The 25,748-nt window shown below is 59.3% G+C and overlaps 7 non-coding genes across 7 annotated transcripts; 1 reads left to right on the forward strand and 6 right to left on the reverse strand.

Moving 5' to 3' along the window:
* The first annotated feature begins 918 nt into the window (after positions 1-918).
* On the forward strand, positions 919-990 carry TRNAE-UUC (transfer RNA glutamic acid (anticodon UUC)). The gene has a single exon. It is a non-coding gene; the product is annotated as a tRNA-Glu (tRNA).
* Positions 991-1,794: 804 nt separating this feature from the next.
* On the reverse strand, positions 1,795-1,866 carry TRNAE-UUC (transfer RNA glutamic acid (anticodon UUC)). The gene has a single exon. It is a non-coding gene; the product is annotated as a tRNA-Glu (tRNA).
* A 7,965-nt stretch (positions 1,867-9,831) lies between these two features.
* TRNAN-GUU (transfer RNA asparagine (anticodon GUU)) lies at positions 9,832-9,905 on the reverse strand. The gene has a single exon. It is a non-coding gene; the product is annotated as a tRNA-Asn (tRNA).
* A 6,858-nt stretch (positions 9,906-16,763) lies between these two features.
* Positions 16,764-16,834, reverse strand: TRNAG-GCC (transfer RNA glycine (anticodon GCC)). The gene has a single exon. It is a non-coding gene; the product is annotated as a tRNA-Gly (tRNA).
* A 1,536-nt stretch (positions 16,835-18,370) lies between these two features.
* TRNAL-CAG (transfer RNA leucine (anticodon CAG)) lies at positions 18,371-18,453 on the reverse strand. The gene has a single exon. It is a non-coding gene; the product is annotated as a tRNA-Leu (tRNA).
* Positions 18,454-22,618: 4,165 nt separating this feature from the next.
* On the reverse strand, positions 22,619-22,689 carry TRNAG-GCC (transfer RNA glycine (anticodon GCC)). Its single transcript has one exon. It is a non-coding gene; the product is annotated as a tRNA-Gly (tRNA).
* Positions 22,690-24,231: 1,542 nt separating this feature from the next.
* On the reverse strand, positions 24,232-24,314 carry TRNAL-CAG (transfer RNA leucine (anticodon CAG)). Its single transcript has one exon. It is a non-coding gene; the product is annotated as a tRNA-Leu (tRNA).
* Positions 24,315-25,748: the final 1,434 nt, after the last annotated feature.

Below are 25,748 nucleotides of genomic sequence, written 5' to 3' on the forward strand. Positions count from 1 at the left end.
TGGGCTCTTTCCATAATTTGGAAATTTCCATAATTTCCACAGTTGTTGACAGTGCTATTAACATGGGGGTGCATGTGCCCATTCAAATCTGTATTTTTGTATCCCTTGGGTAAATACCTAGTAGTGCAATTGCTGGGGCAGGGTAGTTCTATTTTTAACTTTTTGAGGAACCTCCATACTGTTTCCCAGAGTGGCTGCCCCAGTTGGCATTCCCACCGGCAGTATAAGAGGGGGTCCCCTCTCCCCGCATTCCCAGAACATGTTGCACAGACTTAACTCAACTGTTTTTATTTTACTCCCGAATATGCCCATCCTACCGCCATTTTCTGCCTTCAGCTTGCTGATATGGAAGGAAGGACTGGAAGGAAAAGGAACTCTGGCTTGTGCTGTCTTCACCTTTCCTTCTGTGTCATCCTTTCCCCCCCTAAGCAGTTGGCTAATACAGGAAGTAAGGGAAGAAAGGATATGATAAGATTATTTGGTCTTTGGTCTTTTTGCTTAGAACGCCATCACCTTCTTTTTGCGTTTGAAGCAAATTCTGCTTGGAATGGAAAGCGTGGCCTCGGGGCTGGCAGCTCAGTTTATTCTGTCACCAAGACGACGTGCTTACTGCGCACTCGCCTTAAGTCTCTGAACTCCCATCGCGGCAGTGGGTCCATCCCGAATTTTGTGTTCATCAAAGGTAGCAAATGCTAGGTACAAATGCACCACGAGGAAGGTGGACACGAATGTTGCTGGTGTCTTCTCTGCTCATACGCAGGTGCCCTAGTTCCAATGGACTCTGTTACGAAACCCACATTTAAAGGTTATTTAAAATTTCAAGGACATTTCCCGGACATCCCCCCCGAATTCCAAGAGACAGAATCGGTCCTAAGCTCCTTTTCCAGAAGGCGCTACTTAACGTTTGCTGAGCACCGCTCCCTGGTGGTCTAGTGGCTAGGATTCGGCGCTTTCACCGCCGCGGCCCGGGTTCGATTCCCGGTCAGGGAAGCCTGTTTTCTTTCTGATCACCACCGACATTCTGCTGTTGCGGCCAACTCGGTTTTAACCAAGGCTCACGTGCGCGCACCTCACATGCCATCCCGCCCCGAGGTGTGTCAATATCACGGGAATGGGGTACACGGGGTGTATGTGAAGAATGAACACTTTCTCTAAGCCTAGCCAAACTCGCCTCTGCCTCACTCTATTGGGAATTATGGATTTGTTTTTTCCGTCTAAGAAAATTTCTACATGAAATGGGTTCTATCAAATGACTCTCACATCTGTTATGGTTTGATTGGCATAGGTACGGTTTTAGTAATGGATGTAATTTTTTCCCTGTTCATTGAAACCCTAAGGTACATGCGAGAGGTGTAGACAGCTCAGGTGATTTTACCACATCTGGGGCCGTTTGGTCTTTTGTAAGCGCAAGAATACATTTCTATATGTTGATTAGTTCATTTTACCTGTAAGACAGGAACTATAATACAAAGATGAATAGCAACTCATATGACACCAGTCTTTGGCTCCCTGGTGACTTTGTCCTGCGGTTCTCAGCACTGATTTCAGGATCACCCGGGAAAAGCTTGAGAGGCAGGCAGATTTTGCGAGGCATCGTCTTAATCCGGGGATCCGTGAGCTTGGCCTTGGCGGGCAGGAGTGGGGAGCCACGGGAACACTGGCTGGCCTGCAAGACTGCGTGCAACCGGCCTTGGGGGTAACCAGGCTCAGGAGCCGTAACAGTAGCAAAATGTCAGCGGTGGACAGAAAGGAAAAAAAAAAAAAAAAAGAGAGACCAAGGAAGGTGAGACCAGCTTCCCTGACCGGGAATCGAACCCGGGCCGCGGCGGTGAAAGCGCCGAATCCTAGCCACTAGACCACCAGGGAGAGGTGTTTGATGTCCCTGAGCAGCAACTCCTAGAATAAGATCTTAAGAATGATGCAGCCACCTGTTAGAGGCCTTTAGAAACGTCTGGAGAATGTTCTGCAGGGGGGTGTGCGGTGCTGGATGCAGCGACTGCCACGTGGGTCAGAGGGTGGCAGGAAACTTTAGTGGCAGAAAAGTTGCAAAAAAGACTGTCACAAGTCAAGCCAGGGAAGAGGACACTTTTTCCTACATTTTTGTCATCGACTCCCTCTGACCGCAGGGCTTGCTCGTGTTTCTTTCTTTTTTCCCCTCTTCATTCCTAAAATATTTGTGCCTCTCTCACTTCTAGTTTCCCTGTGGTTGATTGAGGAAACCCATGTCTCTCTTTTGGTCCCTCACCCCCCAAAAAGGATCCTGTTCCTGATCTTCTCTGATTATGGCCCTCCCCTGTGCAGAGGGAGGAACATTCAGGGCCAAGGGGACATGCCCACCGGGAGCCGCACCCCTCTCCCCGGCCAGGCTCTGTTATTTGGGACGTAGAATGACCTGCACAAATGGCTGACGTTTGGTTAGGGCGCCCCTCTCCCCCACCCGCGTGGTGGAAGTGGATTAGCCTTCGGTGCGTGCAAGTAAGGATCGACAGGTGGCCAAAGGAAGGCTGTTTGCAGGGGTTTGAACAGATCCTGGTGCCCACACACCTGCACAGGACCCCTCTCAGTTCAGGAAGGAGCTAGAATTGAGAGGAGAGGGTCTTTCCTGGGCCACGGTGGTCAGGCAGAACTATGAGGAGTCTCACAATTCTAAATGCAAATCTGGACCCACAGGTCCTTAAGAAAATATTTTTGTCAATGTAGATGGAAAGCTCTTATTGTATGTTACTGCTTATGAGCTTAATTGATCAATTTAAAACATCTCGACATATGGTATGTGGCCCTCCATTTGTACTGTTCCCCGCAATCACAAATATCAGGCACTAATAGAGGGTCTTTTGGACTATTCCCTTTTGTATTCCGTTTGCACTGCTTCTCTGACCTTCCAGGCCCACCCCCAACAGAGCTCTCAGCTCTTTACCCCACCACTGGGAGGGTCTAAAGTCATGCTCTCCCAAACTAAGTCATCTTCCTCCATTCCCCCAACCAGGAACCTTTCCCACGGCCCCACCCCCACAGCACCCTTGGAAATGAGCCCAGAACCTTTTCCACCCACCATATCCGTTGAACGCACGGTCCTTTCTGTTTTAACCTCTGTGGCTCTCCCTCTGGTGAGGACACTGCCAAGTTCTTTGGGGGGTATTTTCACCTCAGCAGCTCAAGCAGCCTGCGTGTGGTTTAAGATAGTGGGGTAGCAGGTAACAGGTATGCAGTCTCTCCTTAAAATTGTATTCAGTAGCATGTTTCCAATTAAAAAAAAAAGAAATTGTAAAGTTGTTTCTGTTTCCTGTAATTTGAGGAACCCTCAGATCTTCTGCTAGGAGTTAATGAGAGGAGGGAGAAGAAGGCACCTGCTTGCGTGGTGTATCAGAGTTCTTCAGAGACACAGAACCAATAGGAGATCGACATCCACACGTATATTTGTATCTATGTCTGTGTGTATATCTATATCTATACATGTTCCTATATGTATATCTGTATCTTTATCTATATCTATATATGTTTCTGTATCTGAAGATCACATGATCATGGAGTGTCGAGGTCTGCAAAGTGAGCTGGCAAGCTGGAGGCCCAGGAGAGTTGGTGGGTCCAGTTGGAGTCTGAAGGCCTGAGAACCAGGGAAGCTGCTGGTGTAGTTCAAGTCCAAAGACCAAGGCCAGTACGCTCGAGACCCAGGAAGAGCTGGTGTTCCAGTCCAAGTCCATAAGCAGGAAAAACTCAATATCCTAGTTCAAAGGCAGTCTGGCAGGAGGAGTTCTCTCATCTGATTGGATGAGGCCCACCCACATTAGCCAGGGCAATAAGCTTTACTCAGTCTACTGACTTAAATGTTAATTCCATCCAAAAACATCCGCACAGAAACACTCCAGGGGCACCTGGGTGGCTCAGTGGGTTAGGCCTCCGACTTCAGCTCAGGTCATGATCTCACGTTTGTGAGTTCGAGCCCCATGTTGGGCTCTGTGCTGACCACCTGAAGCCTGCTTCCGATTCTGTGTCCCTCTGTCTGTGTCCCTCCCCATCTCTCTCTCTCTCAAAAATAAATTTAAAAAAAAATTAAAAAAAAAAAAAGAAACACTCCAAATAATGTTTGACCAAATATCTGGGCACCCCATGACCCAGTCAGGTAGACACATATAATTAAACATCCTAGAAGGTGATGCCTTATACTAAACACACAGAAGAGAGAACTGCCTTGGTTAGGCTTCAGTGTAGGACAGTTGCTTCTTCAGAGCACTTTTGCCTCTGCTCCCTCTGGATATAGCGCAAAGTTGCTTTCATCCGGTCACATAAGAGGGGTGAATTAAAAAGAAAAAGTCCGTTCTGACAGAGCAACAGCAGGGCTGGAAAATAGCAGGTTACCAACACACCTCCCCCAGGGGACTCGAACCACCAATATATTGATTTATGGTCAAACCAGCTGACCATTGGACTTCAGGGACTCTGCGGCTGAGTTTTTTTTTTTTTTTTTTAATTTTTTTTTTTTTAATTTTCTTTTTTTTGAACGTTTATTTATTTTTGGGACAGAGAGAGACAGAGCATGAACGGGGGTGGGGCAGAGAGAGAGGGAGACACAGAATCGGAAACAGGCTCCAGGCTCTGAGCCATCAGCCCAGAGCCTGATGCGGGGCTCGAACTCACGGACCGCGAGATCGTGACCTGGCTGAAGTCGGACGCTTAACCGACTGCGCCACTCAGGCGCCCCTGTTTTTTTTTTTTTTTTTTTAAGTGGAATGCATATAAGTTTAACTATTTTAGAGTGGAACTATTCAGTTACTGAGTACTATTCAGTTACTTAGTACATTAACAATATACTAAGGAACTTTGTGTAACTACCTTAACTACCTAGTTCTAAAACATATTCATCATCCCAAAATAAAGCCCCACATCCATGAAGCAATTACTCCTCGATACACGCTCCTCCTGGAAGCCATCATCTTGCTTTCTGTTCCTATGGACATATCTATTCGGGATATTTCATTTACACGAAATCATACAACAGGTAACATTCTGTCTGTGGCTTCTTTTACTTAGCTTGTGGTTGGAGTTCCTTCAAGCTGCGGCGTGTATCATTTAAATGTTAATTCCATTCCTTTTTATGGCTGATTAACATTTCATTGTGTGTATATGCGACATGTTTATACATTCACCCACTGATGGAACTTTTGGTTGTTTCTCCCTCTTGGCCGCTGTGAGTAGTGGCGCTGTGAACATTCACATGCAAGGACTAGTTTGAGTATCTAGGTTTTTTTTTGTTTTTTTTTAACATGTATTTATTTTTTGAGAGGCAGAGACAGAGCAGGGGGAAAGAACCGAGGAGGGATAGAGAGAGAGGGAGACACAGCATCTGAAGCAGGCTCCAGGCTCTGAGCTGTCAGCACAGAGCCTGACACGGGGCTCAAACCACCTGAAGACACCCAGGCGTCCCTTGGTGCCCCTGGTTTTAATTACTCTGGGTATATACCTAGTAAGTAAAATCGTGGGGTCATTTACATTCTCACCAGCAATGTTTGGTGGTCCTCATTTCTCCTTCCTGCCAACACTTTCTATTTTCTATTGTTGTTGTTGTATTTAAAGTGACAGCAATCTTAGTGGGTATGGAGTTAACACCACATGTGTTCTAGAATGACTAAAATTAACAAGATTCATGATACCAAAGGAAAAAGAGGACCTTCTGTATGACTCCATTTATGTAAAATCTAGAGAATGCCAACTAATCTACAGTGGCAATAAGCAGATCCGTAATCACTCGAGATGCGCAGGTCAGTGGGGACGTGACTTAGCAAAGGGCAGAAGAGGAGAATTATCAAGGGCTATAAGGACACTTCTGGGGATGATGGGTACGCTCATTATTTTGATTGTAATCATGGCTTCAGTAGTACGTACATATGTCAAAACATCATACTGTATGTTTTATTTATTTATTTTTATTTATTTATTCAACGTTTATTTATTTTTGAGAGAGACAGAGAACAAGTAGGGAAGAAGCAGAGAGAGAGGGACACAGAATCGGAAGCAGGCTCCAGGCTCTGAGCTGTCAGCACAGAGCCCAATGTGGCTCAAACCCAAGAACCATGAGATCATGACCTGAGCCGAAGTTGGACACTCAACCAACTGAGCCACCCAGGTGCTCCTTTATTATATATTTTAAATATGGGCAGTTGGTTGTATGTTAAATACTAAAGTGTTAAAAAAAAAAAAAAAAGAAACAAGGTGAGGGGTGCCTGGGTGGCTCAGTCGGTTAAGCATCTGACTTTTGATTTAGGCTCAGGTCATGATCTCACGGGTTCCTGAGATGGAACCCCACGTGAGGCTTTTCACCGACAGCGCGGAGCCTGCTTGGGACTCTTTCTCTCCCCTCTCTGCCCCTCTCCCACTTGTGTGGGCTCTCTCTTTCTCTCTCTCAAGAAGAAAAAAAAAACACCAAAAAAAGGATACAAAGCCAAACAGTTTTACATATACCTTTTGGAGGTCACTAAAGTCTCTTCATTTTAAACGGTGCCATGAATTGAAAATGTAGGGGACTGATTACACCATTCTCTTTTTTTAAGACTGTTTTAAAAGGAGACTTTCTGAGCCTTTAAATTTCTCACACCTGTGACAAAGTCCTAAGTCATTAGCAATGCAGGTTCCCAGATGGCAACAGATGACCCTTCACTGCTACACAGCAGTTCTCCGGTTGTTAGACTCCCTTTCCAGAGTATTCAAAATATCTTCCCTGCTTTCCAGCCAACAAAGCCCTTTCACCTATTTCGGATACCCATATTTTTCTGTTACTGATGTCTAAATATTAGTGGTCTTGGATAGAAAATGCATAAATAAACTTTAGCAAATGAAGCAGAAAAGGAATTAATTGAGAGATCACTGGGCGGTCATAGATTTATGAGAATTAACAACCAGACTCAGATAAAGGGAATAACCAAAGGGGAGCTAGGAGGCCAGGAATATAGCCAAACTCATGCCAAAGAAAGAGTCTGGGAAGGAATCTACAGAATCTGTCAAAACTACATGCTAGCTTTGACTTCCTGGATAAAGGAATTCTAAACTGTTTATGAGTCTACACATCATTGAATCAGAATCTGGGGGAGTACCTTGTAGCTAAAAGAACCAAGAAGAATTTTTCCTCCTCTACACTGCCTATAATGAAACACTAGAAAGGAGACATGAAGTAAGGACTGAGTATTCAGTTTTCAGCTGGAATTTGGACAAAATGTAAGGCTTGGGACAGTTTCCATCCAGCAAATGCTTCAGGAAGAAAGGGGGAGGCCAAGGAGATCAAACCCAGGTGCTGTCAGGAAACATGGTCCAGGGGAAAAAGGAACCTAAATCTGTATCTACAGAAGTCTTTATTAACACCTCAAGAAGATTGAAGGCGTGCCTCCTAGACTTTTTCAGAAAGAAAGAAGGCCTTTTATGAATCTTAAGGGCTTGCCTCAGAGACCTTCCTGTTAAGAAGGCTTTTAAGGATCTTAGGGACATTGACCCACAGCAACCTTACCAGGGGCCCAATGTAGAAAAGGGCTGATCTCAAAGAGATTTGTGAGTGTGGCTTTTGCCTAATAAGTGAAGTATATATTGATATATTTATAAGAAACTCTTCAAGCTTTTAAAGGAAGTATATCAGCTTGGACCGAAAGGGACAGAGGCAGTACAAAATTAAAAGAAGCCTTTGGACCTGCAAACTCCTATGAGCAGGAAGCAGGCTGAGCAAATGATCAGCTGTGAACACCGACTATTCCTCTGGAAAAGTAAGCAGAATTCAGGAAGCAAAAGTGAGGAATTCCCAGGGAGTAGTAATGGGGCTTAATCAAGGAACTGGCCACATGAATCTGACTGGATGTCAGAGTTGATGCGGACCAGTGGTCTTCAATTTCTCTCTTTCGAATGGGAGTGTCAACAGAGGTTGACCCATGCCTGTCTCAACACTGTATGTTGGAGATGTGGGGGCCGGATGACTTATTCTTTCACTCAAAAGTCTTTTGACCAAGAAGAAACTACTCACGGGGCCTCAGGTATAGCAGGAACAACTCAGAAATGAGATAAGGAGCTTATGAAGAGAGGGGAAACATGGAGTTCTGCAGGCAAAGGAAGCATGTTTGTGGCTCAAAGGACAGCAGTCTCTGGGTGGACTGTGAACCACCAAGCTTTAACCTAACAGCAGAAAGTCTAACTCATTACAAAGATCAGGCAGAGTCCACGGGTTGGCATTTCCTATTGAATAACTTGTGGCCAAACACCAGACTGTACTCCTGGGTTAACTGCCAGCTCCTGGGTGCAGCACTTTGGGGAGCTCAACTCTAGGCAGTCAGAGACCCTGCCCTGCTCTCCTGAGTCTGAAACCCTGGCAGTACAACGGATTTGGATGATTCCAGAAGCCAAGTTCTTTCGGCCAATATGGGGCGAGTACATAGAATAGCCTTGGAGCCTCCATAGCTTTGTAAATGGCAGGATAAAGATTTAGGGACCATGGTGCCCCATTTGTTCTGGAAATTCCCCCAGGGGGCACAGCGGGATCACACTGATCTTGGTAGGAATTTCAGAAAGTAGGTTATGAACTGAAAAAGTATGGTAACTGTACCTGTTTTCTCACTCATCATTTTATTTACAGCTCTTTACAGAGTGCCTGGCATATAAGAGTTGTCAATATATGTTTGTTGAATGGACGTATGTGTGCATGAATAAATAGACGAATAACAGGTACATATTTAGAGACTAGGGACAAGCCAGGATTTTGTGTTTTTCGAAAAGCCTTCAGGGAGAAAGTTTGATTTAGCCAACAGTTTTGTTGCCGTGGTCTTCCTGTCTGCGGACTTCTGAGCTAGGAAGGGCATCTGAGAGATGAAAAAAAAAGTCAGCTTTGGCTGAGGGGAAGGTCCAGCTCACAGGAATTCCTGGCATGAGAACACTCACAGACAGGAGTCCTGACAACACATTCCTTGCACTATAACAGGACTTCTCAAGGTGACCCGGGTCCAGTCTCCGAGGGAACCCGGCAGTGGGCTAACAGGAATGGAAGGCAGAGAAGTTAAATTGGAAGAACTCGACGACGGATGGATTTGCTGGGTGAGGGAAAAAGACTTGAAGGAAGTCCCCTTCCCATCTGGCTTGTTTCCCTAAAGGTGGTGGTAATGCCATTCACTAAGAGAGGAAACACTGGAAAAGACTCTCATGCCTCGGGGATGAGGAGAAGGTGAACTCAGCTTGGGAGAGGATAACCCCGAGGGCAACGGGTCATGTGAAGCAGGCAGGTGGAGGCGTGGGTAGGTTTAGAACTCAGAGAGGTTCTGGAGACACAAATTTGAAAGTCAACAAGATCACCAAAAGAGAGCACAATATGAAACGAGAAGCGTTGGAGCCCCAGTCAGAGCCTTGAAGGTTTATTTCTAGGACCTTCACTGCAGCCTTATATCTAAGAGCAGTGTCAGTCCTAAGTAAGTAGCAGGATAAACGTGAGAGCACATTAATGCAGGAAATGAAACTTTAATTCCTTTTAAACGCGGCCAGAGATCATTGGGTTTCTCCAGGTGCTTGCCATCTGCTACAAGAATTAACTGAACTCAAAAGAGCCTTAACTGTTTTCTGTACTAGCAGTGCTCATTTGCAAAGGCCCACTTGCTGTGGAATTCTGCAAAAAAAGCAGCTCGAAAAAGGTTTTGATTTTAGAGGAAAGGGAAGTACAGCTATCTCTAGTTTCTCCATAGAAAGCTCCTGATCCTAAGATGTGGCACTCAGAGAATTTCTCTTAGTAGACAAGTAATTCGCGGAATTTTGGATTGGAAACGGAACTCTGATTTTTAAAATGAAGGAAAAAAAAAAAAGTGAGGCTATCACTTCAGGCGTCCCTGGGTGGGATCGAACCACCAACCTTTCGGTTAACAGCCGAACGCGCTAACCGATTGCGCCACAGAGACTACCCACAATCCCTAGCAAAATTTCGCACATCCTATGTATGTGTAGACCATTAACCAAACACTAGCGTTCCGCCATCTGGGTTCGTTTCTTCATCTTGAGATTGCAAGTAGGTTCCAAGTTATGTGATTCTAAAAGCCAGAACATTAAACCATCCCTGTCATACGACAGTAGAATCCTGCTTCCTTTCTTCCCAATCTCTTAGCACCAGCGGGAAGCGGCGTCCTCTTTCTCCCCAAGTGGAGATCTGGACACGAGTTAAGACCAGATTCACCACCGGAGGCAATGGAGAATGGCGGGATGGAGTGGAGGACTAAGCAGGGGTTAATGAGTGCTGGGGAAACAGCTTGCTGCTGATTTGAACTGACATCCCCGCTTGGGACATCAGCCTGATGTTCTTACTTCGCTAAACTTCTATGAAACCCACTTACATTACCTCTCTCTGAATTAGAAAACCCAGATGCCGAGCGTTTATTTAAAAACGTAACTTCGAAAGGGCAGTGATCTTCAAAGCTCTTCCTGAATGTAATTCTCAAGTAATAGCGAATATTCCACGGGGGAGGGAAGACAACCTCTGGAGACCGGACATACAGACCAGGTTGAACATTTCCCCCAGTACTATTCCCTCCACTCACAATTGTGGTTCAAAAATATAGCCAATGGGCCCTGGCTCTCGGTAGAGAACTTAGTAATTTATAAGAAGTAAAACTAAATGTTTTCTTAAACATTTTTAAATTTAATAAATTTTTTAATTAATTAATTTTTAAATTTTACATCCAAATTAGTTAGCATATAGTGCCACAATGATTTCAAAGGTCGATTCCTTAATGCCCCTTACCCATTTACCTCATCCCCCCTCCCATAATCCCTCCAGCAACCCTGTTTGTTTTCTATATTTAAGAGCCTCTTATGATTTGTCCCCCTCCCTGTTTTGGTATTATTTTTACTTTCCTTCCCTTATGCTCATCTGTTTTGTCTCTTAAAGTCCTCATATGAGTGAAGTCATATGATTTTTGTCTTCCTCTGACTGACTAATTTCGCTTAGCATAATACCCTCCAGTTCCACCCACGTAGTTGTAAATGGCAAGATTTCATTCTTTCTGATTGCCGAGTAATACTCCATTGTATAGATATACCACATCTTCTTTATCCATTCATCCATCGATGGACATTTGGGCTCTTTCCATACTTTGACTATTGTCGATAGCGCTGCTATAAACATTGGGGTGCATGTGCCCCTTTGAAACAGCACACCTATATCCTTGGATAAATACCTAGTAGTGCAATGGCTGGGTCGTAGGGTAGTTCTATTTTTAATTTTTTGAGGAACCTCCGTACTGTTTTCCAGAGTGGCTGCACCAGGTTGCATTCCCACCAACAATGCAAAAGAGATCCTCTTTCTCTGCGTCCTTGGCAACGTTTCTTGTTGCCTGAGTTTTTAATGTGAGCCATTCTGACAGGTGTGAGGTGGTATCTCATTGTGGTTTTGATACAACTAAAATGTTTTACATCGAAACCAATCTGCAAGTTACTTTGAATCAAGAAAATAAGTTTTAGTAATGAACGTAATTTGACTGGTTGGATGAAATTCTAAGAACAGGTCAATTTTCAGAATTTTGTAGAGCCTGTGGGCATTTGGCGAAACCCTCTGGCATTTCCAGGGGTAGATACTGTGACTCAGAAATTCCTGGCTAGAGAAACACAGATCGTTCATTGCACAGACTCAGGCTCAGAAAAACACGAGTACAGGTACACCTCAGATAGTTAGTCTTCTAGATGTAAACAGGTGGAAACTTCAGCTGCTTGTAAAACCAGATCAAAGTCATCTTCATGAAGTACAAAATATTAGCATGCCATTTCTCTGCTAGACAACAAAGCAGATATGACTGAAACACACTGGTTCCTCAGGGATACATCTTCAGTTGACTCAAAAGATTTTATAAAAATTCACAGGCCAAGTTACCTAGAGGTACAGGGGTCATGACAGATGGCTGAGTCAACAGACCTGAAGGGCTTTTTCCCACCCATATATTTTCTTACCAGGCTCTGAGGATCCACGTCCTGTACTAAGGAAGAAAGCCCAGTAGCTTCAGAGAATACATGGGTACTGAAACGAAAGCCAGCTTTCCCATATGACCAGAAGCTAAAAGCCTAGGAAGAAAATACAGAAAATACAGAGCACACAACTGATTTCCCAGGATCAGAAACAATATGAGGCACTATTTACAATGTAGCCAGGACGCCAGGGGGCGGGGGGAAAAAAATCAAGTGGTGTGAAAAAGATTGGCAAAAGGGAGGAGTTCTGAAAAACGGAAAAAAAATCAAAATAAAAGGTCTTCAGAGAAAGGAAAAACTAAAGAAGTCAAGACAAGCTAGTATAACGAGGATATATTAAATAGTTTTAACGTAATGCACGTCGCACTGGGATACAAGTTGCACACAACGCAGGATTGTGCGATTCAGCTTGGAGAGCACCCATAGAAGAACGGTACGGAGCCGGTGAGAAGGAACGGGAAGGTCCTGGCTAGGTGTATGGTAAGGCAGGAATGGGAAACTAGTAAACGTGAAGTCTTGGTGGCGGGCAAGGGGAATGAGGGACTGGGGTGGGGAGAGGAGGAGGAGGACGGTACTTCTGGGTAACACGCTGGCCGCTGGGCCATATGACGGAGGGTATCAGTCACGCAACTGGAAAAACACACACACGAGAAGTCCACTCCGTCCTCCCGTGTGATGCACAGGCTCCCACCTGCTGGAGGTTGGATCTTCCTCACCGGCTCCACCTGTATCTGCGTGCTCTCTCTCCTTCATTGCCTGATGGTCCCAATGAAGGGACTTGGCGAGAATTTGCTTTTCACATCCAGGGTCGGATTCCACGGTCGGTCTCAGTTCTCCCATTCCCCCAACCCACCACTCCCGTGGGACACAGTAATCGCCGCAGGGAGGACTACACCTCTGCCACGGCTAGTTCCGCCGCCCCGGAACGAACACCACTGCCACCCTTCATCCACACACCGCGTCCTCCTTTCCGGCGCGATGCCCGCTTTGCCGCAAAGAGGCAGCGTGCTGAAAGGACCCAGCGCCAAACCGGTCCGTGAGTGCATCTGGGTCCACTACGTATCGAAGCCAGGAATGCCGTGCGGAGGAGGGACCGAGGCAGGGGTGTGGAGTCGGGATGGGGGTGGCCCGGGCCAGGCGCCTGTGCAAGGCAGGGCGTCGAGCGAGGGCAGGCAGGGGCAGGCGTGGGGAGGCAGCCGGAGAGGGGTCGGGCGCCCGGGTGGCCGGCCGCCGCCGTCCTCGTTAGTATAGTGGTGAGTATCCCCGCCTGTCACGCGGGAGACCGGGGTTCGATTCCCCGACGGGGAGGCAAGACGCCCTTTTTGGTGGCCTGCGCAGCTCTGGGTCCCACCTCTTGCTCCCGAGGGGCAGGGGCGCTTCTTCTCGGCCGTCCGTCGTCCGGCCGGCGGCGCGTGCCCGGCCTGCCCACCGTCCACCGGCCCCAGCCCTTTGCGTGGCTCGAGGCCGGACGCTGGGTCGCCACCGCGCAGCCGGGGCCTCGTGTGGTCCCCGCGGCAGCCACGGCGAGCTCCTCGGCGACGTGCCGCCCAGCCGCCCGGCCGCGCAGGCGCCGTGGGTGTCGCTCGGGTGGGAGGCAGATGGGTCCGGTCCCGTCTGGATGCGGGAGGTGGTGTGGCCTGCGCCCGCCCCCTCTGCTCCTTCCCGCGCCGGGCCGGGCCGGGCCGGGCCGGGCCGGGCCGGGCCGCTAGCTGCGGGCCGCGGAGGACGCGGAAGACGCCGGGCCGGGGACGTGGCGGGGCTCCCCAGCCGGCCTCCGAGGGCCCGAGAGTGGCCAGGCGGCCAGAGCGCCCTCCAGAGGCGGGCGGCGGTGGGCGCCGGGCGCGGGGCGCGGGGCGCGGGGCGCGGGGCGCAGGGCGGGCGGGCGTGCCCGGCGACCGGCCGGCGCAGCTGAGTCGGAGGGGCGAGGCTGGGGCGCCGGGCGGCCGGAGCCCGTGGTGGCCGGAGCCCGTGGTGGCCGGGCAGAGCTGCGGCCGGGCGGGACGTCGGGGCAGGGCTGCGCCGGGCGGCGGCGGCAGCAGCAGCGGCGAGCGAGCGCCAAGGCGAGAAGGCGCCGGAGCGCACCCTGGGCCGGCCGCGTCCGGCCGGCCCGGGCCGTGCAGCGTTGGTGGTATAGTGGTGAGCATAGCTGCCTTCCAAGCAGTTGACCCGGGTTCGATTCCCGGCCAACGCAGCCGCCCGACCTTTTGCGCCGCTCCGGGGCCCTCCTGGCCAGACCCGCCGGGCGCTGGCAGTGGGGGACGGCGAGCCGGCCCGCTGGGCGATGGGCGCTGGGCACGTGGCCCCAGGCGGCGTGCGGGTGCGAGGGCGGCCGGCGCGCAGCGTTTTGCGGGTGCTGCCAGCGGGCCGGGTGGACTGCGTGGGGCCGGCGGGCGGCTGGACGTGCAGAGGCAGGGGCCTCGGGGCCCAAGCGCAGCCGCGTGGGTGGAATGGAGGCGCTGGGTCCAGGGGGTGCAGGCCAGGCGCGCAGCCTGTCGCTCCCTGGTGGTCTAGTGGTTAGGATTCGGCGCTCTCACCGCCGCGGCCCGGGTTCGATTCCCGGTCAGGGAAGCCTTTCTTCTTCCTCTGGCCCTCCGGGGCCTCCCCTCCCGGCCGGCCGAGCCGAGCCCCCCACCGTCCCGTCCCCAGTGCACCCGCACCACCCCCTTTTAGCCCACGCCAGCACGCCCGGCCAGAGCTGGCTAGCTTGTCGCGGGCCCCGCCGCCACGATGGACGGGTGCACACAAGGCCACCTGCCACGCCCCGACGGGCAGCCCCAAGTCTCGCCCTGCCACCTCGGCCCGTCTGAGCCTTTTGGCCTGGCTGGCCCACCGGAGGCCCTCGGCATCGCCTCTCCCCTTCGCACTCCCCCACCCCCCCCCCGTCCCCCGCCCCGCGCACGCGCTCGCCTGGCACCTTCGCTTCCACAGCCCGAGACGCGAGTGGCCGGGGCGGCCTCTGTCCCCCGCCGGGACCACCAGTGTGCGCAGGCGCCCCTGCCCCCCGAGTGTGCTCGGACCCCCACCGCCCCCTCCGGTGGCGCTCCTAGCTGGCCACGCTGACGAGCCATCCTGTCCTCCCTCCTGAGGTGCCCGCGGTGGCGGTGCCGGGCGCGTGGGTCAGGTGAGCCACGCGCAGCCCTGAGTCCCGTCACCTGGCCGAGCAGCCCCCCTCGGGCCTGGAACCTCTCGGGCGGCTTCCCTGCCCCACGCGGGGCGGGAGCGCCACGACCTGGCTGGCTGCGTCTCTCCCCGGCGACGGAGAGCGGACCCCAGGGGCACGCCGGTCTTGGGCGCCGATGCGAGCGCAGAGTCCGACCGCTGTGCCCGGGAGGTGGAGGAGGGAAGAGGCATCCGGGCACGGCCCGGACCACCCCCCCCCCCCCCCCCGGGGCACTGGAGGTGAGACAGGGGTGAGGTGCCGTGGGAGCCACGGGGGAAGACAACCCAGCAGCCAGGCAGGTGGGTGGCGGTCGAGGCACCCCGGGGGACTGGGCGCACTTGTCGCCAACTCGTCATTCCAATTGCAGGACACGTCGGTCCCTTCCATCCTTGGGCAAAGGGGCCGGCGTGTTACCCAGTGGTCCCTTTCGCCACCTCCGCGCCCCACCCCACACCCCCGATGAGCGGCGTCCTCCACCACCCCTCCCACTCACGCACACTTTTCCCAGTTGCACTTTGCACAGTTTCCCATCCCGCCTCGCCCTGTGCCTCGCCATGATAGGCGCCGTCCGTCCCTCTGTCCACCCCTGTCTGTATCCGTCCTCTTCTGCGGATGCCTCCCAGGGTCCATCGCACACCTCAGTCTCCTTCCCGCCCCAACTTGGACACCCCTGTCCGCCGGGGATTTGTTCTGTGATCAGAGGTGTCCCCTCTCGAGGCCAAGCGGTCAGCCGGTGCGCCGCGCACACCTGCCGGGGCACACTCGCTTCAACCGCACAAGCCCCCTGCAGCGGTGCGGAGGAGCCGCGGCGGCCGTGGGTCTCCGGGTGCTTCCCGTGCCCACGGGAAGTTTCCTCGGAGTCCTTGCTTTTGCGTGTGTGTGTGCGTGTGGGTGTGTGTGGAGGGGTGGAGGGGTGGAGGTCGGGGTGGGAGAGGGATGGAGGACGGTGGTGGACTTTGGTGCCGTGGGTGGCTCTAGCGGTGGAAGAGGAAGCCGCGTTGGCACGGTAGCGCGGCGGCGAAGCGGGTCGCAGAGAATCAAGGGCCTGCGCGACCATGACGTTAGGCACGCTGGGGTCTTGCGGGTGCGGGTGCCGGTGCCACCTGGAGTCTGTGAGCGACCCTCGCGGACGATGGGCTGTATAGCGCACCTAGGCGTGGCAGCTTGGTTTCTGCCGTTTGTGCAAAAGGGGAGGATTTCTGGAGTGTGGGTAGAGTGAGCCAGAGCGTGCGTGTGTGTGTGTGTGTGTGTGTGTGTGTGTCGGGGAGGGGGGGCTGGTGGGAGGGGCGGCGGTGCGAGGGAAGGGGAGGAGCGTGCGGGTGGCAGCGCGAGTTGGTGCGTGGATGCGTTCCTTGCAGTGAATCGGGAGACTGGAGCGAGGCGAGCGTCGTTAAAGAGAAGAAGGGCAAGGCAGGTGTGTGGGCGGGCGCGGATGGGCCCTTGGCTCCCGGGCGGGCGGAGTTCTGTCCCCAGGGCGAGCGAGCCAGGGAGGAGGAAGGGGTTGTGCGGCAGGGGCGGGGACGGGATGGGGCGTGGGCGGGCCCCCAGAGAGGAGCAGAGGTGGCTTTGGCCAGGTGCTCTGAAGGTGGGAGAGAGGAAGCGTAGCGCGCAGTTGGCGCTGCGGGGCCAAAAGGGGATGGCGCGTTGCATGGGCCGGGAATCGAACCCGGGCCTCCCGCGTGGCAGGCGAGAATTCTACCACTGAACCACCCATGCACCCACGGACGTGGTCCACAGAGGGCTTCCCCAGCGGCGCCGGCCGCCTCCGTTGCCGGTCCCCGCCAGTAGTGAGCGTGAGCGTGAGCGTGAGCGTGAGCGTCTGCTCCGTGGGAGCAGGAGGCGGGCGGTCTGCAAGACAGGCTCCAGGCACGCGGAGAGCCAGCCCCTGGGGCGCGGCGCGGCGCGGACGTCCGGGCAGAGGAAGGCACGGAGGCGGACTGGGCTCATCCCGTGCTTTGTCCCTCGTCCAGGGCCGCCTCCACAGCCTGCCCGTGTCCGCAGAGGCAGCCAGGAGCCGGACCCAGCCCGGCCAGCGCCCGAACCCCAAACAGCCGGAGCCATCTGTGGCAGGTGCAGGCAGGCGAGGGACCTTGCCTTCAGCTACTCCCAGCCCCGAGCCAGAGTCCGTTTGGCGGATGGTTTTCTCGCGCGTGCAGTGTGTGTCCTGGAGGACGGGGTGGGGAACGGACCTCTCGTGTGTGGAGCCATGGGGCCGGGGGCTGGGGGCGGGGGCGGGGGGCGGGGCGGGTGGGCTGTGTGTCTTTGTGTGTGTGTGTGTGTGTGTGTGTGTGTGTGTGTGTGTGGGTGTGTGTTTGCGCTGGCGCCGGCGTCTGTCGGAGTTAGAGGCCAGGTAGCGCCGCCTGCGCCTCTGAGTGCGTCTCGGGCCAAGAGAGCAAAGGCCTGAGCGCGCTGGCAGGCGCCTCTCCCTAGGGGTCCGGCTCGGTGCCTTGACAGGTTGGGAGGCAGGAGGGCGGTCTTGGATCCGGGAGGAACGCTGGGGCGGAGTGGCCGGCCGGCGGCCTCCCCGAGCCAGGAGATGCGCTGTGGCGCCCGGCTGGATGGCCTGGGGGTCTAGGGCTTCCGCTCACTGCTCCCTGCAGCCACCTTCCCGGCTTGGACTCGTGAGCCAGGCCCCCAGAAGGGAGGGGTCCGCGCCGCCGGCTGGCCAGCAGACGGCTGGGCTGTATGGCTCCCGGGAGGCAGACAGGCAGGCAGGTAGGTGTGGCCAGGGGAAGGCCCCTAGGTGGAGAATCGTGTGGGCCGCCTCGGGAGGGTGTGGAGAGAATGGACTAGGGCCGGGGGGAAAGCACGGGGTGACGGTGGGGTGGGTGCGTGTTGCCGGTGGCGGCGGAAGCGGACGGCTGGCTGGAAGAGCCAGGCGCTGTCCAGCGGCCCCAAGTGGGAGCGGGAAGCGCGGGGAGCTTTGCAGCCTGGGCTGGTTCGCGAGTGCCGGGGTGAGGAGGGCAGGGGCGGGAATAGACGAGAAGGAGGACCAAAGAGCCTCCAGAAAGCAGCGGGTGCGAAGTCAGCGAAGCCTGCGGGTGTGGGAAAGGCGCTCGAGTCGCCGGGCAGTGCGTGTGTGTGTGCGCGCGCGCGCGCGCGCGCTCAGAGCCCGAGGCGGCGAGGGTGGAGGGGCTGGAGCTCGGTCCCGGGCAGCGTGTGCTCGGGTGCGAGGCGGGCCGCGGCCGCGAGAGGGTGTGGTCCAGTCCCGGGTGGCGTGGCTGCTGTGTGGGGCGGGCCAAAAGGTGGGCGTGTCAGGAGTGGGATTCGAACCCACGCCTCCAGGGGAGACTGCGACCTGAACGCAGCGCCTTAGACCGCTCGGCCATCCTGACGGCGGGTGTGGGCGCGTCGCCGCTGGCCTGGCTGGGACGCGGCGCTAACGCTGGCGTCCTTGGCCGTCATGGCGCCCGGCTGGCGGCTGTGTGGGTGCGCAAGGGGCGAGACACGCGCGGCTGCCCCGGAGGAGCACGGCCAGCCGCCTCGCCGCCGCCGCCGCCGCCGCCGCCGCCGCCGCCGCCGCCGCCAGCGCGGCTCCCGTCGCTGTCGCACCCCCACCCCCAGCTCCCTGCAGGCCCCGTCCAGCGTCGGCGCCCCTTGCCCTGCTCCCCACCCCGCCTTCCTCGCCCTCGCCCTCGCAGCCCCGCTTGCCGTCTGGGGCCTTTTCTCCCGGCGCGATGCCCGCCTGGCAGACGAGAGAGAGGCAGCGCTCGTTGGGAGTACTGAGCGCCGTCCGGGTCCGTGTGTGGGCCCCGGGTCCGGGCGGACTCCGAGTCGGGGCTGGGGGCTGCCGTGCGGGAGAGGGGGCCGAAGCGGGGCTGGGGTCGGGTGCGGCGTGGCCCGTGCCGTGCCGGGCGCCTGTGCAGGGCAGGGCGTCGAGCGAGGGCAGGCAGGGGCAGGCGTGGGGAGGCAGCCGGAGAGGGGTCGGGCGCCCGGGTGGCCGGCCGCCGCCGTCCTCGTTAGTATAGTGGTGAGTATCCCCGCCTGTCACGCGGGAGACCGGGGTTCGATTCCCCGACGGGGAGGCAAGACGCCCTTTTTGGTGGCCTGCGCAGCTCTGGGTCCCGCCTCTTGCTCCCGAGGGGCAGGGGCGCTTCTTCTCGGCCGTCCGTCGTCCGGCCGGCGGCGCGTGCCCGGCCTGCCCACCGTCCACCGGCCCCAGCCCTTTGCGTGGCTCGAGGCCGGACGCTGGGTCGCCACCGCGCAGCCGGGGCCTCGTGTGGTCCCCGCGGCAGCCACGGCGAGCTCCTCGGCGACGTGCCGCCCAGCCGCCCAGCCGCGCAGGCGCCGTGGGTGTCGCTCGGGTGGGAGGCAGATGGGTCCGGTCCCGTCTGGATGCGGGAGGTGGTGTGGCCTGCGCCCGCCCCCTCTGCTCCTTCCCGCGCCGGGCCGGGCCGGGCCGGGCCGGGCCGCTAGCTGCGGGCCGCGGAGGACGCGGAAGACGCCGGGCCGGGGACGTGGCGGGGCTCCCCAGCCGGCCTCCGAGGGCCCGAGAGCGGCCAGGCGGCCAGAGCGCCCTCCAGAGGCGGGCGGCGGTGGGCGCCGGGCGCGGGGCGCGGGGCGCGGGGCGCAGGGCGGGCGGGCGTACCCGGCGACCGGCCGGCGCAGCTGAGTCGGAGGGGCGAGGCTGGGGCGCCGGGCGGCCGGAGCCCGTGGTGGCCGGAGCCCGTGGTGGCCGGGCAGAGCTGCGGCCGGGCGGGACGTCGGGGCAGGGCTGCGCCGGGCGGCGGCGGCAGCAGCAGCGGCGAGCGAGCGCCAAGGCGAGAAGGCGCCGGAGCGCACCCTGGGCCGGCCGCGTCCGGCCGGCCCGGGCCGTACAGCGTTGGTGGTATAGTGGTGAGCATAGCTGCCTTCCAAGCAGTTGACCCGGGTTCGATTCCCGGCCAACGCAGCCGCCCGACCTTTTGCGCCGCTCCGGGGCCCTCCTGGCCAGACCCGCCGGGCGCTGGCAGTGGGGGACGGCGAGCCGGCCCGCTGGGCGCTGGGCGCTGGGCACGTGGCCCCAGGCGGCGTGCGGGTGCGAGGGCGGCGGGCGCGCAGCGTTTTGCGGGTGCTGCCAGCGGGCCGGGTGGACTGCGTGGGGCCCGCGGGCGGCTGGACGTGCAGAGGCAGGGGCCTCGGGGCCCAAGCGCAGCCGCGTGGGTGGAATGGAGGCGCTGGGTCCAGGGGGTGCAGGCCAGGCGCGCAGCCTGTCGCTCCCTGGTGGTCTAGTGGTTAGGATTCGGCGCTCTCACCGCCGCGGCCCGGGTTCGATTCCCGGTCAGGGAAGCCTTTCTTCTTCCTCTGGCCCTCCGGGGCCTCCCCTCCCGGCCGGCCGAGCCGAGCCCCCCACCGTCCCGTCCCCAGTGCACCCGCACCACCCCCTTTTAGCCCACGCCAGCACGCCCGGCCAGAGCTGGCTAGCTTGTCGCGGGCCCCGCCGCCACGATGGACGGGTGCACACAAGGCCACCTGCCACGCCCCGACGGGCAGCCCCAAGTCTCGCCCTGCCACCTCGGCCCGTCCGAGCCTTTTGGCCTGGCTGGCCCACCGGAGGCCCTCGGCATCGCCTCTCCCCTTCGCACTTCCCCCCCCCCCCCACGTCCCCCGCCCCGTGCACGCGCTCGCCTGGCACCTTGGCTTCCACAGCCCGAGACGCGAGTGGCCGGGGCGGCCTCTGTCCCCCGCCGGGACCACCAGTGTGCGCAGGCGCCCCTGCCCCCCGAGTGTGCTCGGACCCCCACCGCCCCCTCCGGTGGCGCTCCTAGCTGGCCACGCTGACGAGCCATCCTGTCCTCCCTCCTGAGGTGCCCGCGGTGGCGGTGCCGGGCGCGTGGGTCAGGTGAGCCACGCGCAGCCCTGAGTCCCGTCACCTGGCCGAGCAGCCCCCCTCGGGCCTGGAACCTCTCGGGCGGCTTCCCTGCCCCACGCGGGGCGGGAGCGCCACGACCTGGCTGGCTGCGTCTCTCCCCGGCGACGGAGAGCGGACCCCAGGGGCACGCCGGTCTTGGGCGCCGATGCGAGCGCAGAGTCCGACCGCTGTGCCCGGGAGGTGGAGGAGGGAAGAGGCATCCGGGCACGGCCCGGACCACCCCCCCCCCCCCCGGGGCACTGGAGGTGAGACAGGGGTGAGGTGCCGTGGGAGCCACGGGGGAAGACAACCCAGCAGCCAGGCAGGTGGGTGCCGGTCGAGGCACCCCGGGGGACTGGGCGCACTTGTCGCCAACTCGTCATTCCAATTGCAGGACACGTCGGTCCCTTCCATCCTTGGGCAAAGGGGCCGGCGTGTTACCCAGTGGTCCCTTTCGCCACCTCCGCGCCCCACCCCACACCCCCGATGAGCGGCGTCCTCCACCACCCCTCCCACTCACGCACACTTTTCCCAGTTGCACTTTTCACAGTTTCCCATCCCGCCTCGCCCTGTGCCTCGCCATGATAGGCGCCGTCCGTCCCTCTGTCCACCCCTGTCTGTATCCGTCCTCTTCTGCGGATGCCTCCCAAGGTCCATCGCACACCTCAGTCTCCTTCCCGCCCCAACTTGGACACCCCTGTCCGCCGGGGATTTGTTCTGTGATCAGAGGTGTCCCCTCTCGAGGCCAAGCGGTCAGCCGGTGCGCCGCGCACACCTGCCGGGGCACACTCGCTTCAACCGCACAAGCCCCCTGCAGCGGTGCGGAGGAGCCGCGGCGGCCGTGGGTCTCCGGGTGCTTCCCGTGCCCACGGGAAGTTTCCTCGGAGTCCTTGCTTTTGCGTGTGTGTGTGCGTGTGGGTGTGTGTGGAGGGGTGGAGGGGTGGAGGTCGGGGTGGGAGAGGGATGGAGGACGGTGGTGGACTTTGGTGCCGTGGGTGGCTCTAGCGGTGGAAGAGGAAGCCGCGTTGGCACGGTAGCGCGGCGGCGAAGCGGGTCGCAGAGAATCAAGGGCCTGCGCGACCATGACGTTAGGCACGCTGGGGTCTTGCGGGTGCGGGTGCCGGTGCCACCTGGAGTCTGTGAGCGACCCTCGCGGACGATGGGCTGTATAGCGCACCTAGGCGTGGCAGCTTGGTTTCTGCCGGTTGTGCAAAAGGGGAGGATTTCTGGAGTGTGGGTAGAGTGAGCCAGAGCGTGCGTGTGTGTGTGTGTGTGTGTGTGTGTGTCGGGGAGGGGGGGCTGGTGGGAGGGGCGGCGGTGCGAGGGAAGGGGAGGAGCGTGCGGGTGGCAGCGCGAGTTGGTGCGTGGATGCGTTCCTTGCAGTGAATCGGGAGACTGGAGCGAGGCGAGCGTCGTTAAAGAGAAGAAGGGCAAGGCAGGTGTGTGGGCGGGCGCGGATGGGCCCTTGGCTCCCGGGCGGGCGGAGTTCTGTCCCCAGGGCGAGCGAGCCAGGGAGGAGGAAGGGGTTGTGCGGCAGGGGCGGGGACGGGATGGGGCGTGGGCGGGCCCCCAGAGAGGAGCAGAGGTGGCTTTGGCCAGGTGCTCTGAAGGTGGGAGAGAGGAAGCGTAGCGCGCAGTTGGCGCTGCGGGGCCAAAAGGGGATGGCGCGTTGCATGGGCCGGGAATCGAACCCGGGCCTCCCGCGTGGCAGGCGAGAATTCTACCACTGAACCACCCATGCACCCACGGACGTGGTCCACAGAGGGCTTCCCCAGCGGCGCCGGCCGCCTCCGTTGCCGGTCCCCGCCAGTAGTGAGCGTGAGCGTGAGCGTGAGCGTGAGCGTCTGCTCCGTGGGAGCAGGAGGCGGGCGGTCTGCAAGACAGGCTCCAGGCACGCGGAGAGCCAGCCCCTGGGGCGCGGCGCGGCGCGGACGTCCGGGCAGAGGAAGGCACGGAGGCGGACTGGGCTCATCCCGTGCTTTGTCCCTCGTCCAGGGCCGCCTCCACAGCCTGCCCGTGTCCGCAGAGGCAGCCAGGAGCCGGACCCAGCCCGGCCAGCGCCCGAACCCCAAACAGCCGGAGCCATCTGTGGCAGGTGCAGGCAGGCGAGGGACCTTGCCTTCAGCTACTCCCAGCCCCGAGCCAGAGTCCGTTTGGCGGATGGTTTTCTCGCGCGTGCAGTGTGTGTCCTGGAGGACGGGGTGGGGAACGGACCTCTCGTGTGTGGAGCCATGGGGCCGGGGGCTGGGGGCGGGGGCGGGGGGCGGGGCGGGTGGGCTGTGTGTCTTTGTGTGTGTGTGTGTGTGTGTGTGTGTGTGTGTGTGTGTGTGTGGGTGGGTGTGTGTTTGCGCTGGCGCCGGCGTCTGTCGGAGTTAGAGGCCAGGTAGCGCCGCCTGCGCCTCTGAGTGCGTCTCGGGCCAAGAGAGCAAAGGCCTGAGCGCGCTGGCAGGCGCCTCTCCCTAGGGGTCCGGCTCGGTGCCTTGACAGGTTGGGAGGCAGGAGGGCGGTCTTGGATCCGGGAGGAACGCTGGGGCGGAGTGGCCGGCCGGCGGCCTCCCCGAGCCAGGAGATGCGCTGTGGCGCCCGGCTGGATGGCCTGGGGGTCTAGGGCTTCCGCTCACTGCTCCCTGCAGCCACCTTCCCGGCTTGGACTCGTGAGCCAGGCCCCCAGAAGGGAGGGGTCCGCGCCGCCGGCTGGCCAGCAGACGGCTGGGCTGTATGGCTCCCGGGAGGCAGACAGGCAGGCAGGTAGGTGTGGCCAGGGGAAGGCCCCTAGGTGGAGAATCGTGTGGGCCGCCTCGGGAGGGTGTGGAGAGAATGGACTAGGGCCGGGGGGAAAGCACGGGGTGACGGTGGGGTGGGTGCGTGTTGCCGGTGGCGGCGGAAGCGGACGGCTGGCTGGAAGAGCCAGGCGCTGTCCAGCGGCCCCAAGTGGGAGCGGGAAGCGCGGGGAGCTTTGCAGCCTGGGCTGGTTCGCGAGTGCCGGGGTGAGGAGGGCAGGGGCGGGAATAGACGAGAAGGAGGACCAAAGAGCCTCCAGAAAGCAGCGGGTGCGAAGTCAGCGAAGCCTGCGGGTGTGGGAAAGGCGCTCGAGTCGCCGGGCAGTGCGTGTGTGTGTGCGCGCGCGCGCGCGCGCTCAGAGCCCGAGGCGGCGAGGGTGGAGGGGCTGGAGCTCGGTCCCGGGCAGCGTGTGCTCGGGTGCGAGGCGGGCCGCGGCCGCGAGAGGGTGTGGTCCAGTCCCGGGTGGCGTGGCTGCTGTGTGGGGCGGGCCAAAAGGTGGGCGTGTCAGGAGTGGGATTCGAACCCACGCCTCCAGGGGAGACTGCGACCTGAACGCAGCGCCTTAGACCGCTCGGCCATCCTGACGGCGGGTGTGGGCGCGTCGCCGCTGGCCTGGCTGGGACGCGGCGCTAACGCTGGCGTCCTTGGCCGTCATGGCGCCCGGCTGGCGGCTGTGTGGGTGCGCAAGGGGCGAGACACGCGCGGCTGCCCCGGAGGAGCACGGCCAGCCGCCTCGCCGCCGCCGCCGCCGCCGCCGCCGCCGCCGCCGCCGCCAGCGCGGCTCCCGTCGCTGTCGCACCCCCACCCCCAGCTCCCTGCAGGCCCCGTCCAGCGTCGGCGCCCCTTGCCCTGCTCCCCACCCCGCCTTCCTCGCCCTCGCCCTCGCAGCCCCGCTTGCCGTCTGGGGCCTTTTCTCCCGGCGCGATGCCCGCCTGGCAGACGAGAGAGAGGCAGCGCTCGTTGGGAGTACTGAGCGCCGTCCGGGTCCGTGTGTGGGCCCCGGGTCCGGGCGGACTCCGAGTCGGGGCTGGGGGCTGCCGTGCGGGAGAGGGGACCGAAGCGGGGCTGGGGTCGGGTGGGGCGTGGCCCGTGCCGTGCCGGGCGCCTGTGCAGGGCAGGGCGTCGAGCGAGGGCAGGCAGGGGCAGGCGTGGGGAGGCAGCCGGAGAGGGGTCGGGCGCCCGGGTGGCCGGCCGCCGCCGTCCTCGTTAGTATAGTGGTGAGTATCCCCGCCTGTCACGCGGGAGACCGGGGTTCGATTCCCCGACGGGGAGGCAAGACGCCCTTTTTGGTGGCCTGCGCAGCTCTGGGTCCCGCCTCTTGCTCCCGAGGGGCAGGGGCGCTTCTTCTCGGCCGTCCGTCGTCCGGCCGGCGGCGCGTGCCCGGCCTGCCCACCGTCCACCGGCCCCAGCCCTTTGCGTGGCTCGAGGCCGGACGCTGGGTCGCCACCGCGCAGCCGGGGCCTCGTGTGGTCCCCGCGGCAGCCACGGCGAGCTCCTCGGCGACGTGCCGCCCAGCCGCCCAGCCGCGCAGGCGCCGTGGGTGTCGCTCGGGTGGGAGGCAGATGGGTCCGGTCCCGTCTGGATGCGGGAGGTGGTGTGGCCTGCGCCCGCCCCCTCTGCTCCTTCCCGCGCCGGGCCGGGCCGGGCCGGGCCGGGCCGCTAGCTGCGGGCCGCGGAGGACGCGGAAGACGCCGGGCCGGGGACGTGGCGGGGCTCCCCAGCCGGCCTCCGAGGGCCCGAGAGCGGCCAGGCGGCCAGAGCGCCCTCCAGAGGCGGGCGCCGGGCGCGGGGCGCGGGGCGCGGGGCGCAGGGCGGGCGGGCGTACCCGGCGACCGGCCGGCGCAGCTGAGTCGGAGGGGCGAGGCTGGGGCGCCGGGCGGCCGGAGCCCGTGGTGGCCGGAGCCCGTGGTGGCCGGGCAGAGCTGCGGCCGGGCGGGACGTCGGGGCAGGGCTGCGCCGGGCGGCGGCGGCAGCAGCAGCGGCGAGCGAGCGCCAAGGCGAGAAGGCGCCGGAGCGCAC

Source organism: Puma concolor, chromosome E4 (genome assembly GCF_028749965.1).
Source record: "Puma concolor isolate L17-30 chromosome E4, mPumCon1.1.hap2, whole genome shotgun sequence".
NCBI lineage: Eukaryota > Metazoa > Chordata > Mammalia > Carnivora > Felidae > Puma > Puma concolor.